Source organism: Puntigrus tetrazona, chromosome 1, assembly GCF_018831695.1.
Source record: "Puntigrus tetrazona isolate hp1 chromosome 1, ASM1883169v1, whole genome shotgun sequence".
NCBI lineage: Eukaryota > Metazoa > Chordata > Actinopteri > Cypriniformes > Cyprinidae > Puntigrus > Puntigrus tetrazona.
Window position 1 is genome coordinate 30,008,732 of NC_056699.1, and position 23,233 is coordinate 30,031,964.

Sequence of the window (23,233 nt, forward strand, 5' to 3'; positions counted from 1 at the left end):
GTCATCTTAGCCACACTTTTCACGTCCCCCCTGCTGTGTGACGGTGATCAACATGATGATTCTCTCTTCTCTCGGCCAGGCTGTCCCCTGTGGTCATTTTTATTCTCTCTCATTCTGTCTCACTGTATTTCTCGATATCACTTTTTTCTCTTCGCATTCATGTCTCTGAAATGAGTCTGAAAGTAGCACTGCAAGTACAGTGGGGTCCAAACCTTTGAGTTTTAAGCTGAAATATGGAATGTTTTATAATTGTGATTTTATGGTCTGAAATGCATAAATTCTGCACTATATTTAGGTAGAGAGTGACAAATAAGGAAATATGTATGAAAAAACGCATACCTTGGAGCACTTTTTAGTGAGACACGAAATATGTACCAACAAGTACATATACATAAGACAAGAACACTAGAGGCGGTAAAACTCAACACCTTTAATTCCTTTTCACGCATCTGTTTTGCATTAGTTAACGCTATCGTGCAAACTATGACTAAATCTACAGTTTAGGGTTGGATTTGGAGTACAGCATATTTCCAACATGAGAGAAAATTAACTTTTAGCAATAGTCCATGAATATGTGCCAGGGTTCACATATTGAACGTGTGTTTTAACGCCACTCAGTGGACATTTCTCTTTAAATGTCTGCTGCAAAAAGTGCAGAAGTACGTAAGCCAGGTGACCAGGTAACAAATTACAACCACAGTAACAGAGAATGTGTATCTAAAATGTATTTTATTTGTTTCGGTTATCTCAGAAAACGAGTGCACCATCGGAGTCCTCATGCCACTCGTTAATGTTTCAAATTTCGGAGTTTATCACAAAATGCATCTGCACATCATTAATTTGTCACTGTGCCAATGTGTTACAGGAAGTGAGAAGAAATGTCTAGATTATAATGATCTTTTGCCCCCACCCCACACACACAGCAACTTCACACACAACATCATAAATCATGTTACAGTAGGCTGATTCTGATGTTGGCATATGAACGCAATAAAATAAGGAAATAATGCTGAAATTTTTAGCAAACTTTAATGGTTTCAGTTTTCTAACTTATAAATTGTCATTGTTCGGTTTTGGTTGCATTTGTGTAATCTTCAAACTATTTAATTAGCAACAGCAGGTTTTCAAACCCCTCTGACTAAAATATGTGGGATATTATAATTTTTTATGTGAAAAGACAAATTTATACTGAGTGAGAAACAAGGTTTATGATAAGATAATGTTTCAAAACAATGTGTTTGCCGTTGATTTGTCATTATACTATAGCCATAAATATTGTCATAAGATAAAATGTAGAAAAGTAAACTGTATGATATAAGATTCATTACGTTTTCATCGGTTTTAATAAATAAATAATTGTAAGCTGTAAAATTATGTAATCATATGTATGCAATACTATATATTTTACTATAATCAAACTACACAATATTTAATATAATTTATTTTTAATATACACAATATAAAATATAGATTTATTCCCTCATAAGCTGTGCACAGACCTCAGTTTGAAAAGCGCTGCAACATACTCATAGCAATATTTCTTACAGAAGAAGAAGATTGAATAAATCGAGTGTTGTATCTCTCGAAAAAGTGATACATTTGTTCAAATATTTGTGGGCAGAATGTGATAAAAATCAGCACATTTAACATTGCAAAGAAGGTTGAAGTCTTCAGATGAATGTTAACATGGCGTTTTTATCACATTACCTAAAAATACTGGCACATGGCAGAGATATAATATTGTATTGAGCCATATGGTGCACAGAACCCGATTGAAGACCATGATTTGCTTACATATGCTAACAGCCCACACCAATATCCAGCATTGAAGTCTCTCAGGGGAAATTACATTTCCACAGGCAAATTACATTTAACAACCTGACACATTTATGTCTGTTAGTGTGAATGAAATGAAAGCAATGAGTAAAAGAGTATTAATGCTTATTATTTCTCGCCTACTCCTCCTATTCGGAAGGGAAAATTCTGTCATCATTTACTCACTTTGTTACAATATTCAGATGTAGCACAGCAAATTGTATCACAGCAGGTTTAACATCAGCGATGCCAAACGTTATTGGTTCTCATATGTCTTATAACCACAATATGGCACGTTTGAATATGCACACATTCAGTCAAATTAGAGAGATGCGGCATAAAGGATACATTGAAAGTTCACCCAGAAATCAAAACTGTGTCATTCTTAACTCGCACTCAGTGTTTATTTCTTAATGTATGCTGAACACACATGCACCAAAAAAAGATATTTTGAGGTTGTGGGTATGAAAAAAAAATACTACGTCTATGAGAAGTTATCTACATTTTTTGAAAATCTTTTTGTGTTTAACCAAGGAAAGAAACTTATGCAGGAACAACATCAGGGTGAATAAATGATGGCAACATATTCATTTTTTTTGGGAGACGTTCCCTTCTAATTTTTTTTCTCCTCTCACTGAGCTATCAAATGACTTCTAAAGATTTTGTATTTTTGATGTTCTGTGGGTTTGTTTTTTTTTTTTGGTCGCCATTCACTTTGATTGTATGGAAAAGAGTAGACATAATGTCCCTTCTCTTATGGTGGTCTCAAAGAGGAAAGAAAGTCACACAGTTTAACAATATGAGTACATGATGACATGGTTTTTCATTTTTGGGTAATCTTTAACTATTTATTTGATACTATTTGTTTAGAAGGAAGAGTTTGGGTTGGAGGTACCAAACTTTGAAGTGACAATTCCTTCCGCTGGAGAGGCTTTTGATGCTGAACCGTCTTCTTAAAAATAATGAGGGAAGGGATGGTGGGTGTACAGTGAAGCAAAGAAAGACGAGAGAAGAGATATGGGTTGGGAGAAGGAGAACTGTTTCCCACCGACTTCAGATCACTAGATGTGTTAGCCGAGGAAGAAAATGAGTTGGGAAGATGGCTGAGATGTTTCTCACTTATTACTAGCCACTGACTGACAAAAAAACACATTGGGGTGGAATGAAACCAGTCGGCTCAGCTTTAGTTTTATAAAGTGGGCACAATGTCACTGGATCCCACCAGTCATCTATACAATGAGATGTTTCCTTTACTGTGATTTTATGTCTCAAATAAAGTCCTGCTTTTGATTCAATTTGTCACACTTGTTATGGTGGCATGATATCCAAACTGGATACTCCATCCAAAAATGAAATATACACATGCCATGTGTGTATTTATATATACATAATAAATATACAGAATACACACACACACATACACATATATAACAAAATTTATTCTGGATGCAATTATTGGTGATTAATCATTTAATGTTTAGTGTGTGTGAGAAAAATACTATTATTTTATTTCAGTACTTATTTATATATATTTGTATAACTTTCACAAGGTGCATTGACAAGCATTGGGCTGAGGAGCATTGGCTAAATATGTTTTAAAACTTGTTTTTAATAAGTAATTGCTCTAAATTAATACACATTTTCCAACTTTATACTTTCAGTTGATTTTTATGCAGGTTCACTGGCCCAATAAATTAACCAAAAAAACCTATTTGCACATGCAGCCCACATTATTACTCAAGCTGACATCATACTGCACTGATCTCCATATATTAAGACTTGAACTGTTCATACTGCCATTGACATTTGCCTTAGGAAAGAGTTGCACAGCAATCACAACTTTGTTAACCTGAGTGTGGAAGCAGGCTTAGTAAGTATCGGCAGAGAATTCATTTATGAGATATGCATATTCCATATTTAACAGAGCAGAGGAAATGTCCATTAGATCTCAGACTGAGGGAAAGAATTCAAAAAGGGGAATGGTAAAATTATGCAGAAGTTATCCTTTTGACTGTCCCTTGGTTTGCTGGAGAGTTTTATAATTCAATCTTTTTTTCTCTTTTTAATATTAAACTGCAGGTTGTATAATTCATAGAAGGGCCAAGGGTTAGTAACCAACTGAAGTGTCTCTGCAGATACGATTTGCAAGTCTAAATGAACTGCTGAATATGAACTGCTGTATTACTGAAACGTGACCAGAGCTACTCAGAGCTTGGGGCATTGAGCCTATGTATTTTTAATTTGGGAAAGAATTGACTTTCAGCGGAAAAAAGATCAGAATGGGGAAAAGAAAGTCTAGACAACAATTACTTAAATGGGGTTGTTTTATTCTGAGAAAGAGTATTTGCTTCAAAATGCAGAAAACTTGAGATCGAAGTTCTGCATAACTTGGAATGGTTGCACTGAAGAAAAGCAAACCAGATCCCCCCGTGGTCAAGCGTTCACCAGACCATTTCAAGTTAATATTCAAGCGCCAGCATTCAAAAATATATTCATAAGTTACATTAAAACAATAGATCCTTACATAATAAGTGTCAGAAAGGTGTAAGTGTTGAAATTCCTGTTAGTCCAGTTAATTTTGAAAAAGTTTTTTAAAATGTCTTTGTTAATGCTGGACTTTGGGTTGTGCAATATCACAATTTTTGACTAAATGTTTCCACTATCTGCTTTGAAGAAATATCTCTGTATCATGCTACAGCACACATTCAGTTGCAGTTCTGGTGCCTCTTTCTCAACTGTGCAACGCATCAAATGTTAACGTGTGTTATTAGTATATTACGTGTATTTGCAATAGGCATTTTGGTTCTTATTTTTAACAAGAAAAATAAAGTTTTCCCACTTTGGCCTGAATGCCTGCCATTCTTTTGTCATTTATATTGTATGAAGAATTATGATCGTTCATGACATTTTCCTAAAAATAAATCACGACAAACAATGACAGCATTTTCATTTTTGGGTAAACTATCTCTTTATTGTTGCTTTATGAATACATGTTGAAAACTTTTGTTATGTTGCCGCTTTGGTTGTTTCTCTATCGCCGTTGTGTTGCTTTCCCAGAGGTCTTCATATACATTTGGCCCCACATGAGGACTGAGGAAAAATGATGGTGGAAGAAAGCATAATTGAGAAAAGCAATTTATTTAGCTTATTTAAAGTTTCACGGAGCACTTAATTATCCTTCAGTGAATAATTCCTAAAGTTTGCCACCATTTCCAAGAGCTAGAGAAGTAATTCTCTAATTTAAACAGAGCGCTGCCTCGCTTTCTCACCCCTGCAATCCTTTTCTCTCTCAAACATACCTGCCTTTCTATGGACCTGCTTTATTCACGGCTTCATGGCTCATTTTTTCACAGAGCAGCCAATTTAACACAGGCTTAATCCTGTGGAGAATACTGGTGTGCTTCAGTTCATTCCGTGATTGACGTTTGGAAAGATCTAATCGAATGCAATGTATTAGCAGGATTGACACTCAGGTGCGGCACACCGATTCTGTGACTCTGAACAAGGGTTGCTAGGTTTGTGGGAAATTCATTTTTCTGAACAGAGGAAAAGGCGTCGGCCACGAAACGTAAAGGGAATTGCTTCTGGCTTAATCAGTCTGGAGATCATAAAAATCGATCTTTTCTTATTCACTGTACTTTCTAAATGAGCTTGCAAAAAAGCAGTAAATGCAGCTGAAGTTAGTTAGTTAGCATATTCAAAACACGGCCTAGATGGGGTCAGTCCTGTGCTCCCCAGATGTATACGGCACATAAGAAACACATAACTGTGTTCCCAGGCAATACATTAGGCTCTTATCACTCAAACATGCAATTATTATATACTTCTGTAGCAGCTCTACTTCTGTAACAGCTTTCCATCTTCCATCAAGTGAATTATTATGTGTGTTCTCCTGAACTTTTTTTTAAAATTAAAATGCAGCTTTATTATTTAAAACTTTTTTAAACATTTAAATTGTGTAAAATTGAGTTAAATTGTGTAAAACAGAATGTGTAAAACAGTTAAAATTGGGAATTTATAACCCTTTTTGTATGTCACACACACACACACACACTATGGTTCAAAAGTTTAGGGTCATTTGGAGTATGCTGTTCTTTTCAACTTTATATTAATCAGAGTTCTGAAACAAATATCACTTTCCACCAAAATGTCAAGAAACACAGTTTTCAAGATTGTTTTTGGTTCTGTTTTCCCAAGGACCAAATTGGAATAGTTTTCAAAAGATCAGATGACACTGAAGACTGCAATAATGGCTGGTAAAAAAATCAGCATAGAAATATAAAACAGGTATTTAATAAAATCAATACGATGATAAATACCTGTGCACTGTGCACTACTTCAAAAATTGTTAAATATATTATATTACATTATATTATATATTAAACATTCATTAAACATTCAGACTGATGCTATTTTATGTCATGCACTTAGTATTTTGATTTGTGATTTCTGTTCATAACTGCCAGTTTCCTGCAGTCAATTTTTGAGAAGAAAGTCAGTCGATACCATGCTGATGTCTGTTTTTCTTAACTATTGCAAGCAATGAAGGTATGCCAGAAAATGACTCCACACTGAGACTTCATCACTTGCAAATTGCAGAGCATACAGTTAGTCCTGTAGGTTGGATTCGAAAAACAGATTGAGTTGACACAGCACAAGTTGCCTGGTAACCATTTCCACTCAGTTCTTTCTTAGTGTTCGATGCAATTTCTCTTCTGTTATGAATCTGTTTATGTGCACTCATACTCTGAGGATGCAGGAAAAACCTTCAGCACTTCTAAAAGCCCATAGACTAGATAGAGCCAGCAGAAATAAATACACAATTTTCTTTTAGGTTCCAAAGAACGACAGATACTAAGGAATGAAATTAAACAATTAATTGCATAAGATGACGGGTGGCAGCTCTTTATATAGTTTTCTGGACAGCAAATGTTTGATACTATTTGCTTATAAAGGTAAATGTTTTAAATGTGCAGCAAAATGTAAAGACTTTTTTTATGAAATGTACTAATCGTATAGATGAGTTTGTTTCTTTATAGATTTGGGAAAATTAAGTCACACAGAGGATCAGTCGGTCTCGAGTCATATAACATCAACTCTGAACTGGATATCAAAATCAAAAATATAGTAAAAACATTATTAAATAGTAACAAGTTACAAGATTTACAGTTTAAGACATTAACATAAGCACAGAAAACACAAGATCTTCAGTGAAAAATAATACTTTGCTAAATAAATCTAAAACATGTACATTTATTCTAACACAAACACATATTCTCACACATTCATACAAGTTGAAATCCCAAGTTTACAGCAATGCATTCAATTGCATAGACCTAAACCACCATCAATCACTTAATAACCCCTAGTTCCTCAATGAGGTTAAAAATGTATATTCACCAGGTCAGCGTGTTTTATAGGTTACTTGTGTTGCCCGGGAGCTATGGGTTTCCTCTTAGTTGTTATCGCAGAAAGGGGTTTCCCAAGGTGGCTGATTGGCTGGAAGGTTTAGTAGTTCATTAAAGTTTTGGCGAGGTGCTGAAAGTGCAGAGATGTGCAGCGAGTCCGATCAGAGACTTGGAGACACAGTGGGCAAAACTTAACTTTCTCACAGAAAGAAAAGAAACTAAAGTAAAGTAACTTGAGGCGAGGCAGAGATGGGCCTTGTTTCTCATCGTGGCTACGTAGCAGTCCATCTTTGTGGAATTTTGACTCCTCTGGTTTCAGTGTTATGATCCAATTTTAAATTGTCGGATTCACTCTGAAATCTTATACCAGTGTACTAGATGACCAGGGTATGTTGCGTGCACGCACAAAGCGGGCATATAATATGCGTAAACAATTTTTCAGCATGTTTTTCTTCCATGAATGAAAATCATAGAGTCCAGTGTTTTTTGCATATTTCCCACAATTTTGCAAATTAAATGACACGAAGGTGAGCTTTATGAGCGTTATGAATGGGTTATAAATACTGATACGCTCAGACCGAATCAAGCTCAAGAGAAGGGCCATTTTAGATTTCTATCTGAATATGTAGCTTGCAGAGATCAACAGCGTGCAGTTTTGCCCCAGCCAGCCACACAATTGCAGTCTTAGATGCATTAATTATGAGTCATTCTGGCTAGTGAAAAGATGTGATGGATTTTATTTATAAACTTTTTGGGGGGTTGTGGTGAATGCTTTCAACTCCTGCGTCTTTCAGAGTGAGTTTCATGCATAAACATTGGCGGTAAAGCGTTGTTTAATACAAGGGGTCATCTGAACTTTTAGGTAACCCTTGGGACTCAGCCTTCAGAGAAACATAAACAAGACTTTTACAGCCTTTAAAAAGAAACCAAAAACCTCAGAAAAATAGAAGGGTTTTGCTTTGTGTTATATGATCATTTCAAATACATATATTAATTTTCTTTAATAACATTTTTTTCATTATTAAAACTAAGTAAGCCTTATATCAATAATTTAAGCGGGTATTGTTATTTTTGCAATATCTAGAATTAAATACTGGCAGTTTATTAAGACATATGTTTAATCTTTTTTTTTTTCGTTTTCCTCTACATATTTTTTTATACTGACCAGTTTCATCTTGTTAAGTTAGTAAATGAACAAAATCAAGCATTATATTATTAATATTTGGATTGAAAAAAGTCATCTTTAAGTCTAACTCTTATCTTTTAGCTTCCAAACTGCATATCGTTAATACTCAGGTCATTTTATGAAGTTTAAAGAGCAGAGCATGCCTGCTTCACTTTTATTAAAAATAAGTGACACAAGCAGATACATTTTTTACAGTTAGTAGGAGTTCAAAAGGTTCTGCAAAACAGTTTTATATCATAGTTAATTCGCCTAAACTTTTATACTGAACGACAGGCCTGCTCGCTACATAAAAGTTGTCAATTGTAATGAAAAGAAAGCTCAATATCTCATTTCCTATCTTCAAATTGACTTCCCGAAAAGGATTTTGGCAACCTTGAAAACGTTTGGTTCTTAACTGCCATTTAATGTCTATACGGAGGACGTGTTTTACAAGAAATGAGTTCTGAGATGCACATTTTTATCAGCGAGACCCTGAAGGTGAGCCAAGCAAATATTAAGAGAACAAACTGTGTGACGGAGGCCCATCAGAACCATTACCGGGCCGATTATAAAGCATGTAAATCACGGCGAGAGCCGCGCAGTCGCCAGAGAGAGCCAGACAGACCGATGACTATTAAGCTGACGGAAACCAAATGAAGAGTAAAAACACCACTGAACTGCACTCGTTTCTCCCCAAGCCAGGTGATTCATAGCCCCAGTCATCCCACCCTCGCTGCACTTTTCCCACCCCTACAACTGATTAAAGGGCACTTTTTAATATCTGTCTTAAAGCCGTGCCAGGGTCTTTAGAGCAGAAGCTTTAACAGCAAGCGAACCGTCATTAAAAATCAGGAAAAGCATAAAATACAGCAGGGAATGAATGTGTTATTTCTCACCTAACAATTAAGTCAGGCTGGAGTGCCACCGATTAATCAATGTCTAAATGACCACAAAAGCAGAGACCGATTAGGGCAGAGGAATGACCTGGACGCATATTATGTGCCATCTGCACGCAGGAAACAAATAACTGTCCACATATCAGAGCAGGCCAAGACGTCTAGCTCGTGAATTTAATTACCTCCCAATGATTGTGGCCAGAGTATTTACGTCCTTTTTGGGGGCAGCCTGGGCCAGCTGGACCGGCTGGATTTCTGCAGCAAGGCCAAACTTTAAAATGTAACCTAATTTTAAAGAGATTTTTTTCCACGTCGTCTTAAAAACCACAACAAGAATTTATAAGAAGGCAGACAGCAACATTACATCTATAAAGAAACATTTCACATAAAATTAAAATGCAGTCCTCATTTTTGAGTATCAATAAATAATGACTTATATTTGAGTTATTATATGGTTTCATAAGACTTAAACTTTTAGACTTTGCACTTTATAAAGCTTAAAAGTTTTACAACCTATTTATTGTATTCTAGCTTTTTTATTCTTTCACGTTACAACAGAGCTCAAAATATTAAGCCGAATGAAAACTAAAACTCAGGGTATTGACACACAAAATGGTGAGCATAAAATACTCAGTTTTTGTGAGCTTGTGATACTGAAATGCATACGATACACAGTTTTCTATTCATCAATAAAACCTGAAATATTAAAGTTTCAATAACAGCACAACTGCTTTCAACATTGGCAATGAGATATGATTAAAATACTGTATATTTTTTGTTCATGTTAGTTAATACATTAATAAAATGTCACGTTATAAAGCGCTACCAATATTGAATAATATTTCAAAATATATATTTTGTATCAAATAAATGCATTTACTAAACTTTTAAAGCGTATGCAGGCACTTTAAACTTCTAAAGCATTTTCTTAATCTAACAAGACCAGAGCTTCATGCTTGAACTTTGCGGAGCTGCATTGATTTGTGTGAATAAAAAGTCAGCACAGACACTTCAGGGATTTTAGAAACTCAAACTGTCACTAGGGCAATCTCTCTAAATATTTATGTACCAACCAACACAAACTCAAAGCAGACTTCTGGACTCGCGATGCGCGTAACCTGGTGGGATAAATTAGACACTATCGCTTCAATACGATTACTAAGCGCTTGCTCGGTGAGAATTAATCTTAATTTGCGGAAAGGAAAGGTTTTCTTCATCAATATCGCTCACACTCTCTGTGACTTGCATGTTGCTTTTAATTTTACTTTACACAAGCAAATACAAATTTCTTCGTTGGAGCCACGCCAGCCGTTTTCTGCACCAATGTCTGGCCTCATCATTTCACAAAACTTTAAAAGTGGATGCCTTGTAGCAAGTCTGAAGCTCACATAAAGTCTATCGATGGTGTATTCCGCACATTTTACGAGTTTGTGGCTAATTACAGTCGTATGACCTCACTTATGCGATTTTGTACAATGTGTCTAAAACATCCACACACAATATAATTTATTTTTTATAATTTCTTTAACAATAAGGCAATTACAACGGACGCGCACAAGGTCATAAACATCTACACCATTTGAAAAAATATAAAGCACAAGATCTAAACAAGAGAGCACATTAATTGAATTATTTCCTCGTCTTTGAAATGTTAAAAGCAGCGAAACTGCCGATAAAAGTACTACTTCACAGCTCTATAAAAGCGGTACTGAATAATTCATTAAGCGCTTTCATGTAATTTAACAACATTATGTAATTAGATGGGAACCATGTCACATGACTGCAGTTTTAGCCACTTCTGAGAGATCAAGTAAGACATCAAGACAAGATAAATGTATGTTATAAATTATTTGAAGTTTTAAAAATAGATACAGCTTAAGTATGAGAACCAAACATCTCAGAGGCTTATTCATTAAAAACAGAATCTGTAAATGACTGGACTGTAAACAAAATCTATAATTCAAGAGTCACATTAATAATGAAACGTGTTTAGATAAGGTAAGAAATTTGATGACTTAGATTTAAGCATGTAAAAGCAAGCTTTGATTTGCGGTGAAATGATCATGCAACAAGATTTTGTTCCTGGAAATTATAAGTGATATAAATTTACTGTGAGCACACAATACTGTTCAGAAAAAAAGTATAATTTTAGTCTGTCGTCATTTGCTAAACTCAAAAAAAGACAAAACAGAAGCAAGTACAATATTAGTACTCGTTTATGAACTTAATTTGCCATAGCAAAGTTTATGAAAGCCCTCAAAACTTAAACACGCTCTTTTTAGGTTATGTGACTTGCTCCGACTTGGAAACAGTGCCATAGCTAATGTTTTGCTTGTCTCTTTTCACTCCATAACCAACTATTTGAGGATGTCAACTCAGAGCTGAGAATTCAACTTGGCAGCCCTAAAATTTTACTTTATTTACAAGCAGCCTCTCACTGGCAGTCAAATAAAGGTTCAATTTCACAGAAAAGACAAAGTGCCAAGCACAGCGAGACTGTCATACGTCAGCACGGATCTCCGTCAGATGTCACTGGAGCTACAGACAGACAAGATCAAAAAGATCAAGAGATGATAAAATGTCCAAAAAAGAAAATGAAAGTCAAAATTCTAAAATTGTTTCAGTCCCCGTCACTGGAGTGACATGATCAATCTAAGCCTTTATCAAAAATTATATTTCTGTGAAGGCGTTTGTGAATAAAAACTTCAATGACAAACTAGTTGAGAGCATAAGGGCTGGAATCAAAAGTGGATTCTTGAATGGAAGCCTCGGATGAAAGCGGAAAACCTAATGGGTTACAATCACCCACCTGACAGATCATTTCAATCGTGATGTTCCAAACACATACTGCTGGTTTTCTTCTCTAGAAAACAAACATGGAGTGGAAGACCTTTCTTTCAGTATGAAAATGTGGAGCTTTTTGTGCTCGGTGCATCATTGCATCATTAAGTAACAACTTAAATGTAGGTATTTTCTCACACAAAGCTCACAGTGCTCACACACTCTGTATAACGGGTCATATAGAATGCTTTTATGAGCTTTCTCCCGTGCTTTTGATTTTTACTTATTCTTAAGAGAGGCCTCACAAACATCTCTGTTTTATGTCATTTTTTTATGGCTGCTAGATCGAATACTTTTGAGAAAACCTGCTAGGTTTTCACAAAGAGCAGTGCAGAAGAAAAAAAAACTTGTGCCTGCTCTGCTATAGATTCACTTTATGCCTCCATTATATGTTGTTTTTCTTCAATTCTTCAGCTTTATTATTTTATTATTTATTTATTTTTTACCATTTGTGCTGAGGAGTACTTATATGCCTTTGTGTGTCTGCTTGTAACAGTGTGACTTATATTGTTTCATGACTGTGACAGTTTCTTTGAAATGAAAGGCACCAATTTCTCTCTATTAAAGAAAATGCACTCTGTCTCACCTCCCAAATCTCTCTAGATATATTCCTTCGCTTAACTTTACTCTTTTAACTTTTTTCCTGGCTCAACCTGAAGTCTGCATCAACTTACACAAAAACCCCAAAAAAAAAAAAAAAAACACATGTCAGTGTATCCTTTGAGTTAGCCTTGTTCCTGGGAGTTGAAGTAGAGGTGATTAAAAATACATTCATAATAGAAAAGAAAAAAACAGGATCATGACCTTCATTTGCTCTACTGCTTTTCAATATTTGACATCCCCAAACTTGAGAATTAATAAATATTTTAGTAGGCTGAAATTAGTTTAGCTGTTTTCAAAATACTAATCAGATTAACGTGTTTTCACAGTTACAAAGAATCTAAATCACTTGAGGGTTAATAAAATGACTGACACGCTCTGAAATAGCCTTCTTGTCGTCCACGAAACGTTTCTTCTGGTGGCTAGCGCCAGCGTTTATTCCAATCGCTGAGATATTTTCTTCTTGGTATTCAATTAACTATCCCAATTGTGTTTTGGTGTGACAGACCACTCCAAACAGTCCAGTAGGCAACGAGTGATCTGCTTGAATGATCAAATCAAACAGTTTTGGTAAGGCGCTTGACTGATTCAAGAAAAACAGTTTTTAACAAAATTATTCTTATTATCAATTTTTAAATATAACACAGCACCACTGAAAACATCCTGCAAAGTTTTAAATACGAAACTGCACCATATACAAAGTTATTTTATCTCGAAAGAAAGATTCAAACCTGACTCATTGAAACGAATCTTGTATTCCAAGCCGATTCATGTTGATATCAAAATTAAACATTAGAATTGTGTCTGCCCACTTAATGGTCTTGGTAAAAATATACTGTTCACAAATAGAGTCTTTTGCACTCTCAAGCTCATGTCGACGCTCATAATAGAGAAGCAACGTGCATTTTAACCTTTTAAAATGCCACAAGTGTGCTGGAAGGTCATGTGACAAAAATCAACCAATCTATTTACATCTCTCTCGTAACAACATTGAAAGCTCAACCAAGATGGAGGAACAGCTGATCATAGCTGTACAGGAGAGCCTTTTTTAATTAGCAGCAGAGCTACTTCAACTTCACTTTGATTTTTAGCGCTTTTTTTTTTTTTTTTTTTTTGCTGAAACGTCCACGTTTTAATAGAGAACGCTGATCATGGTTGCTTAGCAACGGCAGATGCAACGGGAGCGCCAGCTACAGAGCGCTCTGGAAAGAAGGACAAAGAGTACACTGTTTCTACACCAGAGGCCACAGTTGTCGCAGCAGTTGCACAGCAGGATCAAAGTAGGTGAAATATTTAAAATTTGCGGCATAGAATTTGTAAATACGTCTGATGGGTTTACGACCACACTTCAAAAGGTAGTGCTGAACGTAATGAACTGTGATTGGTTGTTTGATTGTCAGTGAAACTGTCTTATGGGCGGGCCTTGGCCAATGAACGCTACCATAGATTCCAGACTTTCAGCCACAGTCTGAAAGTCTAGCTACACAAGACTAGTCTGGAAAGCCATCTGTTGAAAGTCATCTGAGACTTGAGTCGATACGTCATAAATAGAACACATTATTAGTTTTCTGTCAGAAACAGCACTGCACAAAGGCTGCTTTATCAGGGATTACAGGCATGATGAAATGCAAATGAGACCAATCGAACCAATCAACGCAGAGTAGCGCCACATAAAGGAGGAGTTCGGAAAACTCAACTATTGAATGAATAATTCAGGAGTCATTGAGCAAGTAAGGTAATAATACATACATATTATAAGATAACGAATGTGTTTTTGACCTTTCATGCATGTCAAAGTGAAAGTTTTTGAAGTTTTTATAATAAAAATAATAATAAAATAATAAAAATAATAAAATAATAAAAACCTAGAACAAAATATACAATATATAGAGATACACACACACACACACACACACACACAGACAGAGTTTATAAACGACAAAGTGAGTATATTCATTCATTAATCACAAACTGTATTCTTGGAAAATATGACAGTTTCTGCTTCACAACATAATTATTTTAAGAAAATCTGTTTATAAAAGGTTAGCTACAATTTAAATTTAAATATTTTAAATAGCATTTTACTATTTTGTATAACTAATATAAAATTATTAATAATTGTTATTATTATAATTATTATATAAAAATAACTTCTCATATAAATATATTTCTTGAAGATGAAAAGGGTTTAAAACTAAATAAATTATATTAAGTTGGAGCGATTTGCATGATATTACGCTTAGCCTAACTACAAGTCTCAAAGACATGCTATAAGTCAATGTGGAACAGTTAGCCTATATCTCTGATCAATAGGTTTGTTATATCTTAAAATATTAGCTGCAGATATAAAGATAAATGTTTGGATATGGAAATAAAAACTGCACAATGGTCAGAAAAGAATCTCCAGAAGAAACTCCTGAGACATCTTTGACCCAGCTATTTTCTCTCTGGGGCTAAAAAATACACAAAATAAGACATGCAAGGTGAAGTAAGGAACCCTCTGTATAAAACTTCATTCAAAATCAACACAGTCTGTACACAGCATAATAAGAAGTCCAAAAACAAATCTATTAGACTGGGGTTGTTTCAACAACACAAAGAAAAAAACACAACAAACACCAAGAAAGCTGCACATCATATTCAAGATACCAAATAATAAATGCCTGAGTGTTAACGCTTCTCCATAGCACTAATGGAAGTATCATTTCATCTGATGGAAAATGCAAAATACCGATGCATTCATTTTTAGATACAGTAATAACAAAACTTGCAAACTTAAATGAACCCTCTCACTTATTTCAACAGTGTTAAAAGCATCCCACTTTGGTAGCTCTCCGAGCGAAGAGCTTTTCGCTTGACTTTCTCGCATCAAAAAGATAAATTGATGTGTTTATTTTGACGCTGCTGTTGTATTGTATTTTTTTATTTTTTTTCCTTTACTGGGTGGGAAGTTAAAGTGGAAATGGCGCTGCTTCTAATTTCATGATGTGATGGGATCTGTTTCCTCGCTACATGACTGACGAGCTCATCGCGTGGATGGATAAGGGATGGGTAAGTAAACTGTTTATAATGAAAAACTGTCGCCAGTGATGCAATGCTATCGCTTTTTTCACAGGCTTAACAACAAAGCCTCGGGAACTCTTACCACAGAAGCGTGATGAATGGAGATGCCTTAATCAGTGACTAGACTGCAAAACGTACCATCAAATTAGCTCAAGATATCACGGGAGAGAGACGTAGGCAAAAAGTGAGAGGGTGAGACAAAGATGAACGATATCCTTGAGTGTGATGATGGAAGCCCTCTCACTATTTCGCGTATTTTCAGAAGTGTCGCTTTGAAAGACCGACCCAAGGTTCCTATGCATCGTTATTAAGTTGCAGCCGGGTGTTTTGGCCGCTGATGAAATCAGCATGGATGTGTGTGAGGTTAAATTGCATTAGCATGCGGCTGTGGGGAAAGAGGCGCTTTGAAACGGGGATGCATCAGGCTCCGATGCTTTGAAACGCTCAGACGCTTGTCGCCAACGAAGCGCACGCTGGTGTAATCACAGACCAACTCGAAACCAACCGGGAGCTCAAGTATAGCTCCATAGCTTTTGAAGCGCAAAACAGAAAGTATTTAATCTTTATTCTCAGTGCTAAGTGGGCAGCCAGGGCCGCGCGGCTTTATAGCCGTCTCAGAGCACGAAAGCACTTTACCTTTTCTCACCCTCTACAAATTCAAAGCTATGAAATAAAAATGGCTGGGGACTCGGGAGGGAGAGTTGAAGCCGTGCCAGGAGCTGAGCAGCAAGTTTAATGCGAGTGGATGTGAAGCATTTTGGCTTTTTTAAGTAAGATGTCAGGTTGACTGCTTGACCAGGGGAAGAGTGTATTTTCTCCCATCTCACTGAGGTGAGTGCAGCTTCGAGAAGAGATTAGATGAAGCTGGATCGTGAAAAAGTGCCTCGTTGTCAGCTGTGAAAAAGAGTACTAAGAAATTGTACTTAAGTAAAAGTATTGCTACTTAGGAATAATTTATTTGAGTACCAGTAAAGGTACTAAAAATAATATCACTCAAGTAAGAGTAAAAAAGTACTCATGTTACTGTGTTACAAAGTACTTTAGTATTATTTTATATCTGTGTAATAAACAGCTTATTAATAGGAGGAATATGGGTATTCAATGAAAGAAGACGTCTCCCGCAGATTGTTATGTATTTTAAGTTTGAAATGTGTCATGGCAATTCAAAGCAGTTTGATTTTTTAGACTATAAAACATGTTCTTTATCAATTTCCAGGGAGAGAAGCAACTTTTCCATAAACTTCTGTTGCTGGATATATTGGTAGTGGCAGAGAACCATTGCCCTCATCGGACAAGAACGTCATCTTTGAATGATTGGGATCTTACCTGATTTTTGCAAATATTTCTTTGGAGCTCTAGATAAAACAAACACTGCACCCAAGTACGCAAGAGGTTTCACTTTATTCTTATTAGTCTACACTGGCCTTGGATTCGGTACATTAACAGCATATGATAGTTAAGGGGATGGTTCATGCCGTCCCGAATGCATACTACTTCTTTTCTACTGGACAGGTAAAAACAAATGATAAAATAAATAAATTTCTGTGAGTCCGAAAGACGCTTTAAAAACTATGCGCTGTTTGAACGTGAACAGTAATCCAGCTGACATAAGTGGTTGAATCAGTGTCTTTTGAGGTGAGACGACAGATAAAACAAGTTCTGTGACAAATTATTTTGACTAGTAATCAGCACATTCAAAAAGAATTCTCCCCCCATGCCCTGGATTATAAGAGGTAAGCTGAAGAACAAACAAAAGTATCTGTCCGCTGAATACAGAGAGCTCTGGCAGAGACATCCCACCTTAGAAACTGCACCCAAGGAAATTAGACTGGTCCCTCTCCAAAACTCTGGCTTCCATCAGCAACACTCAAAAATGAACCCGAATGCCTAAAATAACTGACAGGCGGCAAACGCCTCAGTGTCTTCTGATTGGCCAAACAATGGTGCCCTGCGGCCAGATTCTTTTTACTGTTGATAAAGCCTAAGGCTGTCAGAGACAGGTGTGATGTCTCAGACACATATTCCAGTGATATATGTCAAGTAAGAAACATTTTCTATGAGCTATTCTTAAAAAACTAGGAAGCTCAAGAAAGAGCATGGCACTGGCAACAAAATCATGTTTTCGATTCCCCTTTAATAGGTGAACTGATCAAATGTTTAGTGGTTATTATAAGTTGCCGTAAATAAAAGTATAAAGTATCTTCCAACTCGCGAAAAAAGTAATGAAAATTTTATTTTAGCAACATTTGCCAGTTGTCAAACCTTGTTTTTTTTTTTCAATAGATGGAGCTGACAATCACTTTGAAACAATGTTGTACTCTAAATTTATTCTTAATCATAATTAAATGCTAGCTTCACAATGTTGATAAATCCTAATTTGAGAGTAACTACATGTTTTTCATCTGACAGTTTTGACAAATAATAAATGAAAGGCAAAGATAAACATTTTGTGAGAAAACGGATGAAACAGAAGAATAAACGCATTTGAATGCTGTTTAACATGCAGTACAGATCCAAAATAATGCCTTAGTAAACACACTTTTTTCCCCAGTTCCATAATCTGTTTTGTTTTGTGAATTATTAATAAATATTCAAGAATTTATTGTGAATATCATTCATTTTCCAGTCCTAGTTTAAAGAAAGAGTTTAATTAACGAGGGAAAAACTTTCAGCTTTATCCGATGGAGTTGGTGTGAATTATTGTGTGACTTTATCAGACTCTCATTCTCACTTGACGGCACCCATTCACTGTACAGAGCCATTGGTGAACAAGTGATGTAATGCTGAATTTCTCCAAATCTGTTTTGTTAAACAAACTCATCTACATCTTGGATGGCCTGGGGTACTGTTCATTTCATTTTCAAGTTTCATTTTTGGTCAAACTACTATCAAGATATTGTTTTAGCCTAATTCCGGGCCTTAATGGCTGTTTAAAAAAGTCGGTGGCAACATTTATTTGAGTTATCCTGGTTCACTGCAGTGGAATAGAGCAATGCAAAGCCTTAATATGTACTTTCAGCTCGCAAATAGTACTGTCACAGATAGCAACCGCATAAATGCTAATAATACAGAGGCTCATCAGAACAATAACAGTACTGTCCCCTGTGCGCACATATGAAATGAAGGTATAATTGAGTTTCAAAAGTCCCAGTTAAAACCGTGTTCGCAATAATAGGTGATGTAGTCATTTGCTGGTAGATTTGAAGTCCATTCTGTTAAAAATGAATAAAGAACATCACTGAAGCTATCACAGTCTCTTCAGAAACGCATTAGAGGGAGTTCTTTCCATTTAAGCCATGATCACATTTCGCTTAAGTGTCACAGTGGTGAAAACAATAGCTTATTCCTACAGAACCGTCTCGCTTTGTACTCATCAGCTTTGCAAGCGTGAAAAATGAAACCTTATTTTCGGCACAGAGCAAAAATCATCTCTAACTGGCTTCAATAGGGAGCAACTGTTTATCTTTTTCCCACCCCTGCTCGCCCTCCCTCTCTAACTCCTCCTCTTCATGTTTTTTGAAGGCTTTGGTAAGTCTGAGTCACTGCTATTGGCATACAGCAATACCTCATGCAAATTGCATTTTTTTATCAGTTTTTATCGCCTCTCTCTCTCACTCGCACAGGTATGTTCATTTAAAAGGATTGTGATGAACAACCATTGCAAGTGCGTACAGAGATGAATCATACGGCCTGTATATCACTCCATGTTTACTTCTAGAACGCGCTGCAGCATCTAATTACATGGATAAACACCCAAGAACGTTAACTATGCAAACTTGGTACCCGATTTCACAGCGCTTGGAGAAAAATTAAAGGAATAGTTCACCCAAAAATGGAAATGTGTCATCATTCACTCACCCACCACTTGTTCCAAACCTGTACGAGTTTCTTTCACAAATCCAGATATTTTCAATGTCAGTAACCCACAAGTGGCTACTTGCTACAGGAGAAAGAAACTCTACTACTAAATGAAGACAGAATGAATGCCTTTAAAACAAATGTATGGGAGTTTTAATGAGCTTCTGTTTCTTTCCACACCAACGCCCGTGAGAAGCCCAGGTGAGCGGAACAGTCAAAATGGCAGACTGTTTTTACGGCAGCAACCAACGTAACATAGCGCTGTTGTCCACCTTATAACAGTGAATTTTTCCTTTATTTTTACTCTGTAAAACCCTTAATTTCAAGCTGGGGTGTTACTTCAAGGAGAAACCAAATGAAAACCTACTGCTGTGATTATTAATCTCATGTATTGCACACCCTCCTTTACAGCATGCTGTGTGTTTGATACTGAAATGGCAAGCTACAAGGCAGTAGAGCCAAATATGTTTGAGTCAGATCTCGAGGAAGACGAATAAGGCAACGTATCAGTAAATAGCTCTAAGTAATGGTAATTGCTTTTGCTTGCTTAATTGCTTCATTTTTTGTATATAGTTTAAAAGGGACTATTATTATTTGTCTTGTGACAAAAGATGTACGCTGGGATGTGTTGATTAACACTTATAATTGAAAAATCTCTGGTGTACTACAAAAATAACTGTACGTTTTCGGAGGAAAAGTTTGGAGTTCTAGAAACTTGGTAGTACACCGTTTTTTGGTAGGAGCATTATCTAAATATGTTTAAGCTGCAGCATGGGTGTAAAATACCCAGACTATTTCACATTCTCCATTTTGTGACCACCTTTAAAATCTATGCTTTATTTTTTTTGGTTTTGTGCATTCTCTAAAATGCTGTCCTATCCATCTGCTGTCTGTTCTATGGGACGTGGAGTGCATTTAATGTCGCTTCTCATCCAATCTTGCAGAAACCGAGGCTCATTGCAGACAACGGCGGCGGCGACGTGGCGGTATCTCGGAGTGACAGACTTGAACAACCATTTTTGAGACTTATCACATAACCCAACAGTACTTACCAGTGCCCTAAAGCCTTTTGGGATTGAGGAGGAGGTGGGAAAATCTGAACTTTTCTTGCGCCCTCTTTAGACCCATAAATGAAAGGTTTGTAGCGACATTTTCACGCTGCGTGCTCCAAAATCATCACCTGAATATATTAGTCATCCCATCTTAGCAGGCCTACGTCTGCGCAAATGTAGCTCGGCCGAAGGTTCCTGGTGTCTGGCTTGTTAATGAACAAACAATTTTGGTTGATTAATTATGAACAACTTGTTGCTTTGCATTGGCGACTTCTAAATTACAGGGAGTAGCTAGGGTCTCCTTTTCTAAACACATACAGCTGATTTCTTGTAGAAATGAGAGGTGGTCTTCTAAAAGCCGTATGGGATTTCTTTACTAAACCGTACGTTTGGTGTAGCGGTTTGTTCAATAAGTATTACTGGATTAATGTGATGCGATGACATGAGCACTTGAGGATTCAGCTCTAAATCCAGCTGAAGAATGATTCATGTAGCTAACAATGGTTTCATTTAAAGCAATAAAGTCAGTAAGTTTCTTAATAATGGAACGAATTGTGACCACTTATTAACTTAATCTGTAAATTACAATAAAATTTATATACATTTTATAGCCAAAGTTTGCTTACTGAAGAGGGAGAAATAGTTTAAATGGGTATTTTCTTTGTAAAACAGCCACCATTTGTGTAGTACACAGAATAAAGATAAAGATATATCATATTCGCCTAAATGGTCATTTCTTGTCAGTACAAACTGCTAAACACTATGTAAACTAAGCAAAGTGTGAAAAACTGTTTAAAATATCATCTGTGATGACTCCATTCATATACATCTGATTTCAGCCAAAAGAAAAATGTTGATATTAATGTATGTATTGATGATCGTGATTTTGATTGCTAATTTAATATGGCTCATAAAATGGAGATACAGACCGCTACAACACTACAAGCAAAAAGGATGGACAACGTGTTCAATCTAAGCAACAACCACTCTGCCCGGCCGCAGGATTCACAAACACCATGAGTCGCCATATGAGCTGTTATGTGAGTGAGACATTGATTCGCCTGAGAGGCGGAGGATTGATTAGCAGTTGCGCCTACAGACTGAGATAACGGTTTAACTACAGAAGGAGAGAGAGCAAATGGAGGTGGAACAAAAGATATATTATACGTTTGCGTCACAATGAGATACTTGCAGTCTGGCTACTCTGGAGTGCTGAATTTATTTTTCTGACTTAGTGCCCCTTTGAAAACAGCAGCGTGTTAGCTTTCTCTTTCAGGTACCTTATACAGCAGGCCCAAACCACTGAGCATCAGACAGTCCTGGAAAACAGATTCTTTGGTTTTTCAGCATCATTTAGCATACTTGACCAATTCCAATAACGATCGTAGGATTTTGAGATCCATCTTTTGCCACTTTAGCGACTCAAACGCACTATTGCAAAAAGTGCAAACACTTAATGAAAGGCGATGCTTTAAGAGCGTGTTTCATTTTGAACAGAATGAAAGTGCACATTTTTCTTTATTTTACCTAAATATCACTTCTTTTTTTTTGTTTACTTAGTACTGCACTAGAAGCCGCATGCATTCCCACGCAGATACTTCAAATTTACACTGATCTTGAAAAAGGTTTCACTTCCAGCATCTCAATGCATAATGCATTTGTGTAACTTTGTTTGAACAGTTGCATGTAAGTCCTCGTTGAGGCGCCATCTTTGGAACGTGCTTTAAATACGCAATAAATACTGGAAAACCAAAGATTTGCTGATCTGAAGATTTTTTCCGAAAAATAAATAAATAAAAAGTGAAGGCAAATAAGGGACTCATGCGCAGCTAATCACAAATAAATAAAATAAATAAAAAATATTAATATTAAAAGGATAGTTCACCAAAAAAAAAAAATTTGTCAACATTACTCCCGCTGCCATTTCAACCCATTATACTTTTGTTCATCTTTAGAACACAAATTAAGATATTTTAACAGAAATAACCTTATATAGACAGGAACAGATCAACAAAAAGGTAATAAGGTTAGGTAAGATAAGGTAATAATCACTGAAATAGTAGTTTATGAACTGTAATTTAGGAGCCATAAGAATAGAGCAGCAGCAAAAATAAGATAGCTTTATAAACGATGGTTGATGAACTATCCCTTTAAGAATCTGGCAGAAACTTTTGAAAAGGGCAATTTTTATTTTCTCTAGAACTATGCTGCCTTTTTATGTAAAATGTATTATGCAGGTCAGTGCTAAATAAAAAAAAAAACAAACAACATGTACTGTATTACTTCTCTTATTTTGGTAAAATATTCAACATGTTGCAGATACTGCGAAGTGTATGGTAAAAATTTTTGACCACAGCTGTAAAGTACTACATTTTTTTTCATCATTTAGACGCACCGCATTAAATATATAAATAACACATCTGCGTGAATCTAAAGAAGGCTCACGCATCTCTATGTCTTTCTGTGCTGTGTCGAAAGAGTTCAGTGGGTGCATTGGTCAAAACTCGGCTAAACCTGACGCGTGAGAGAAAGCGA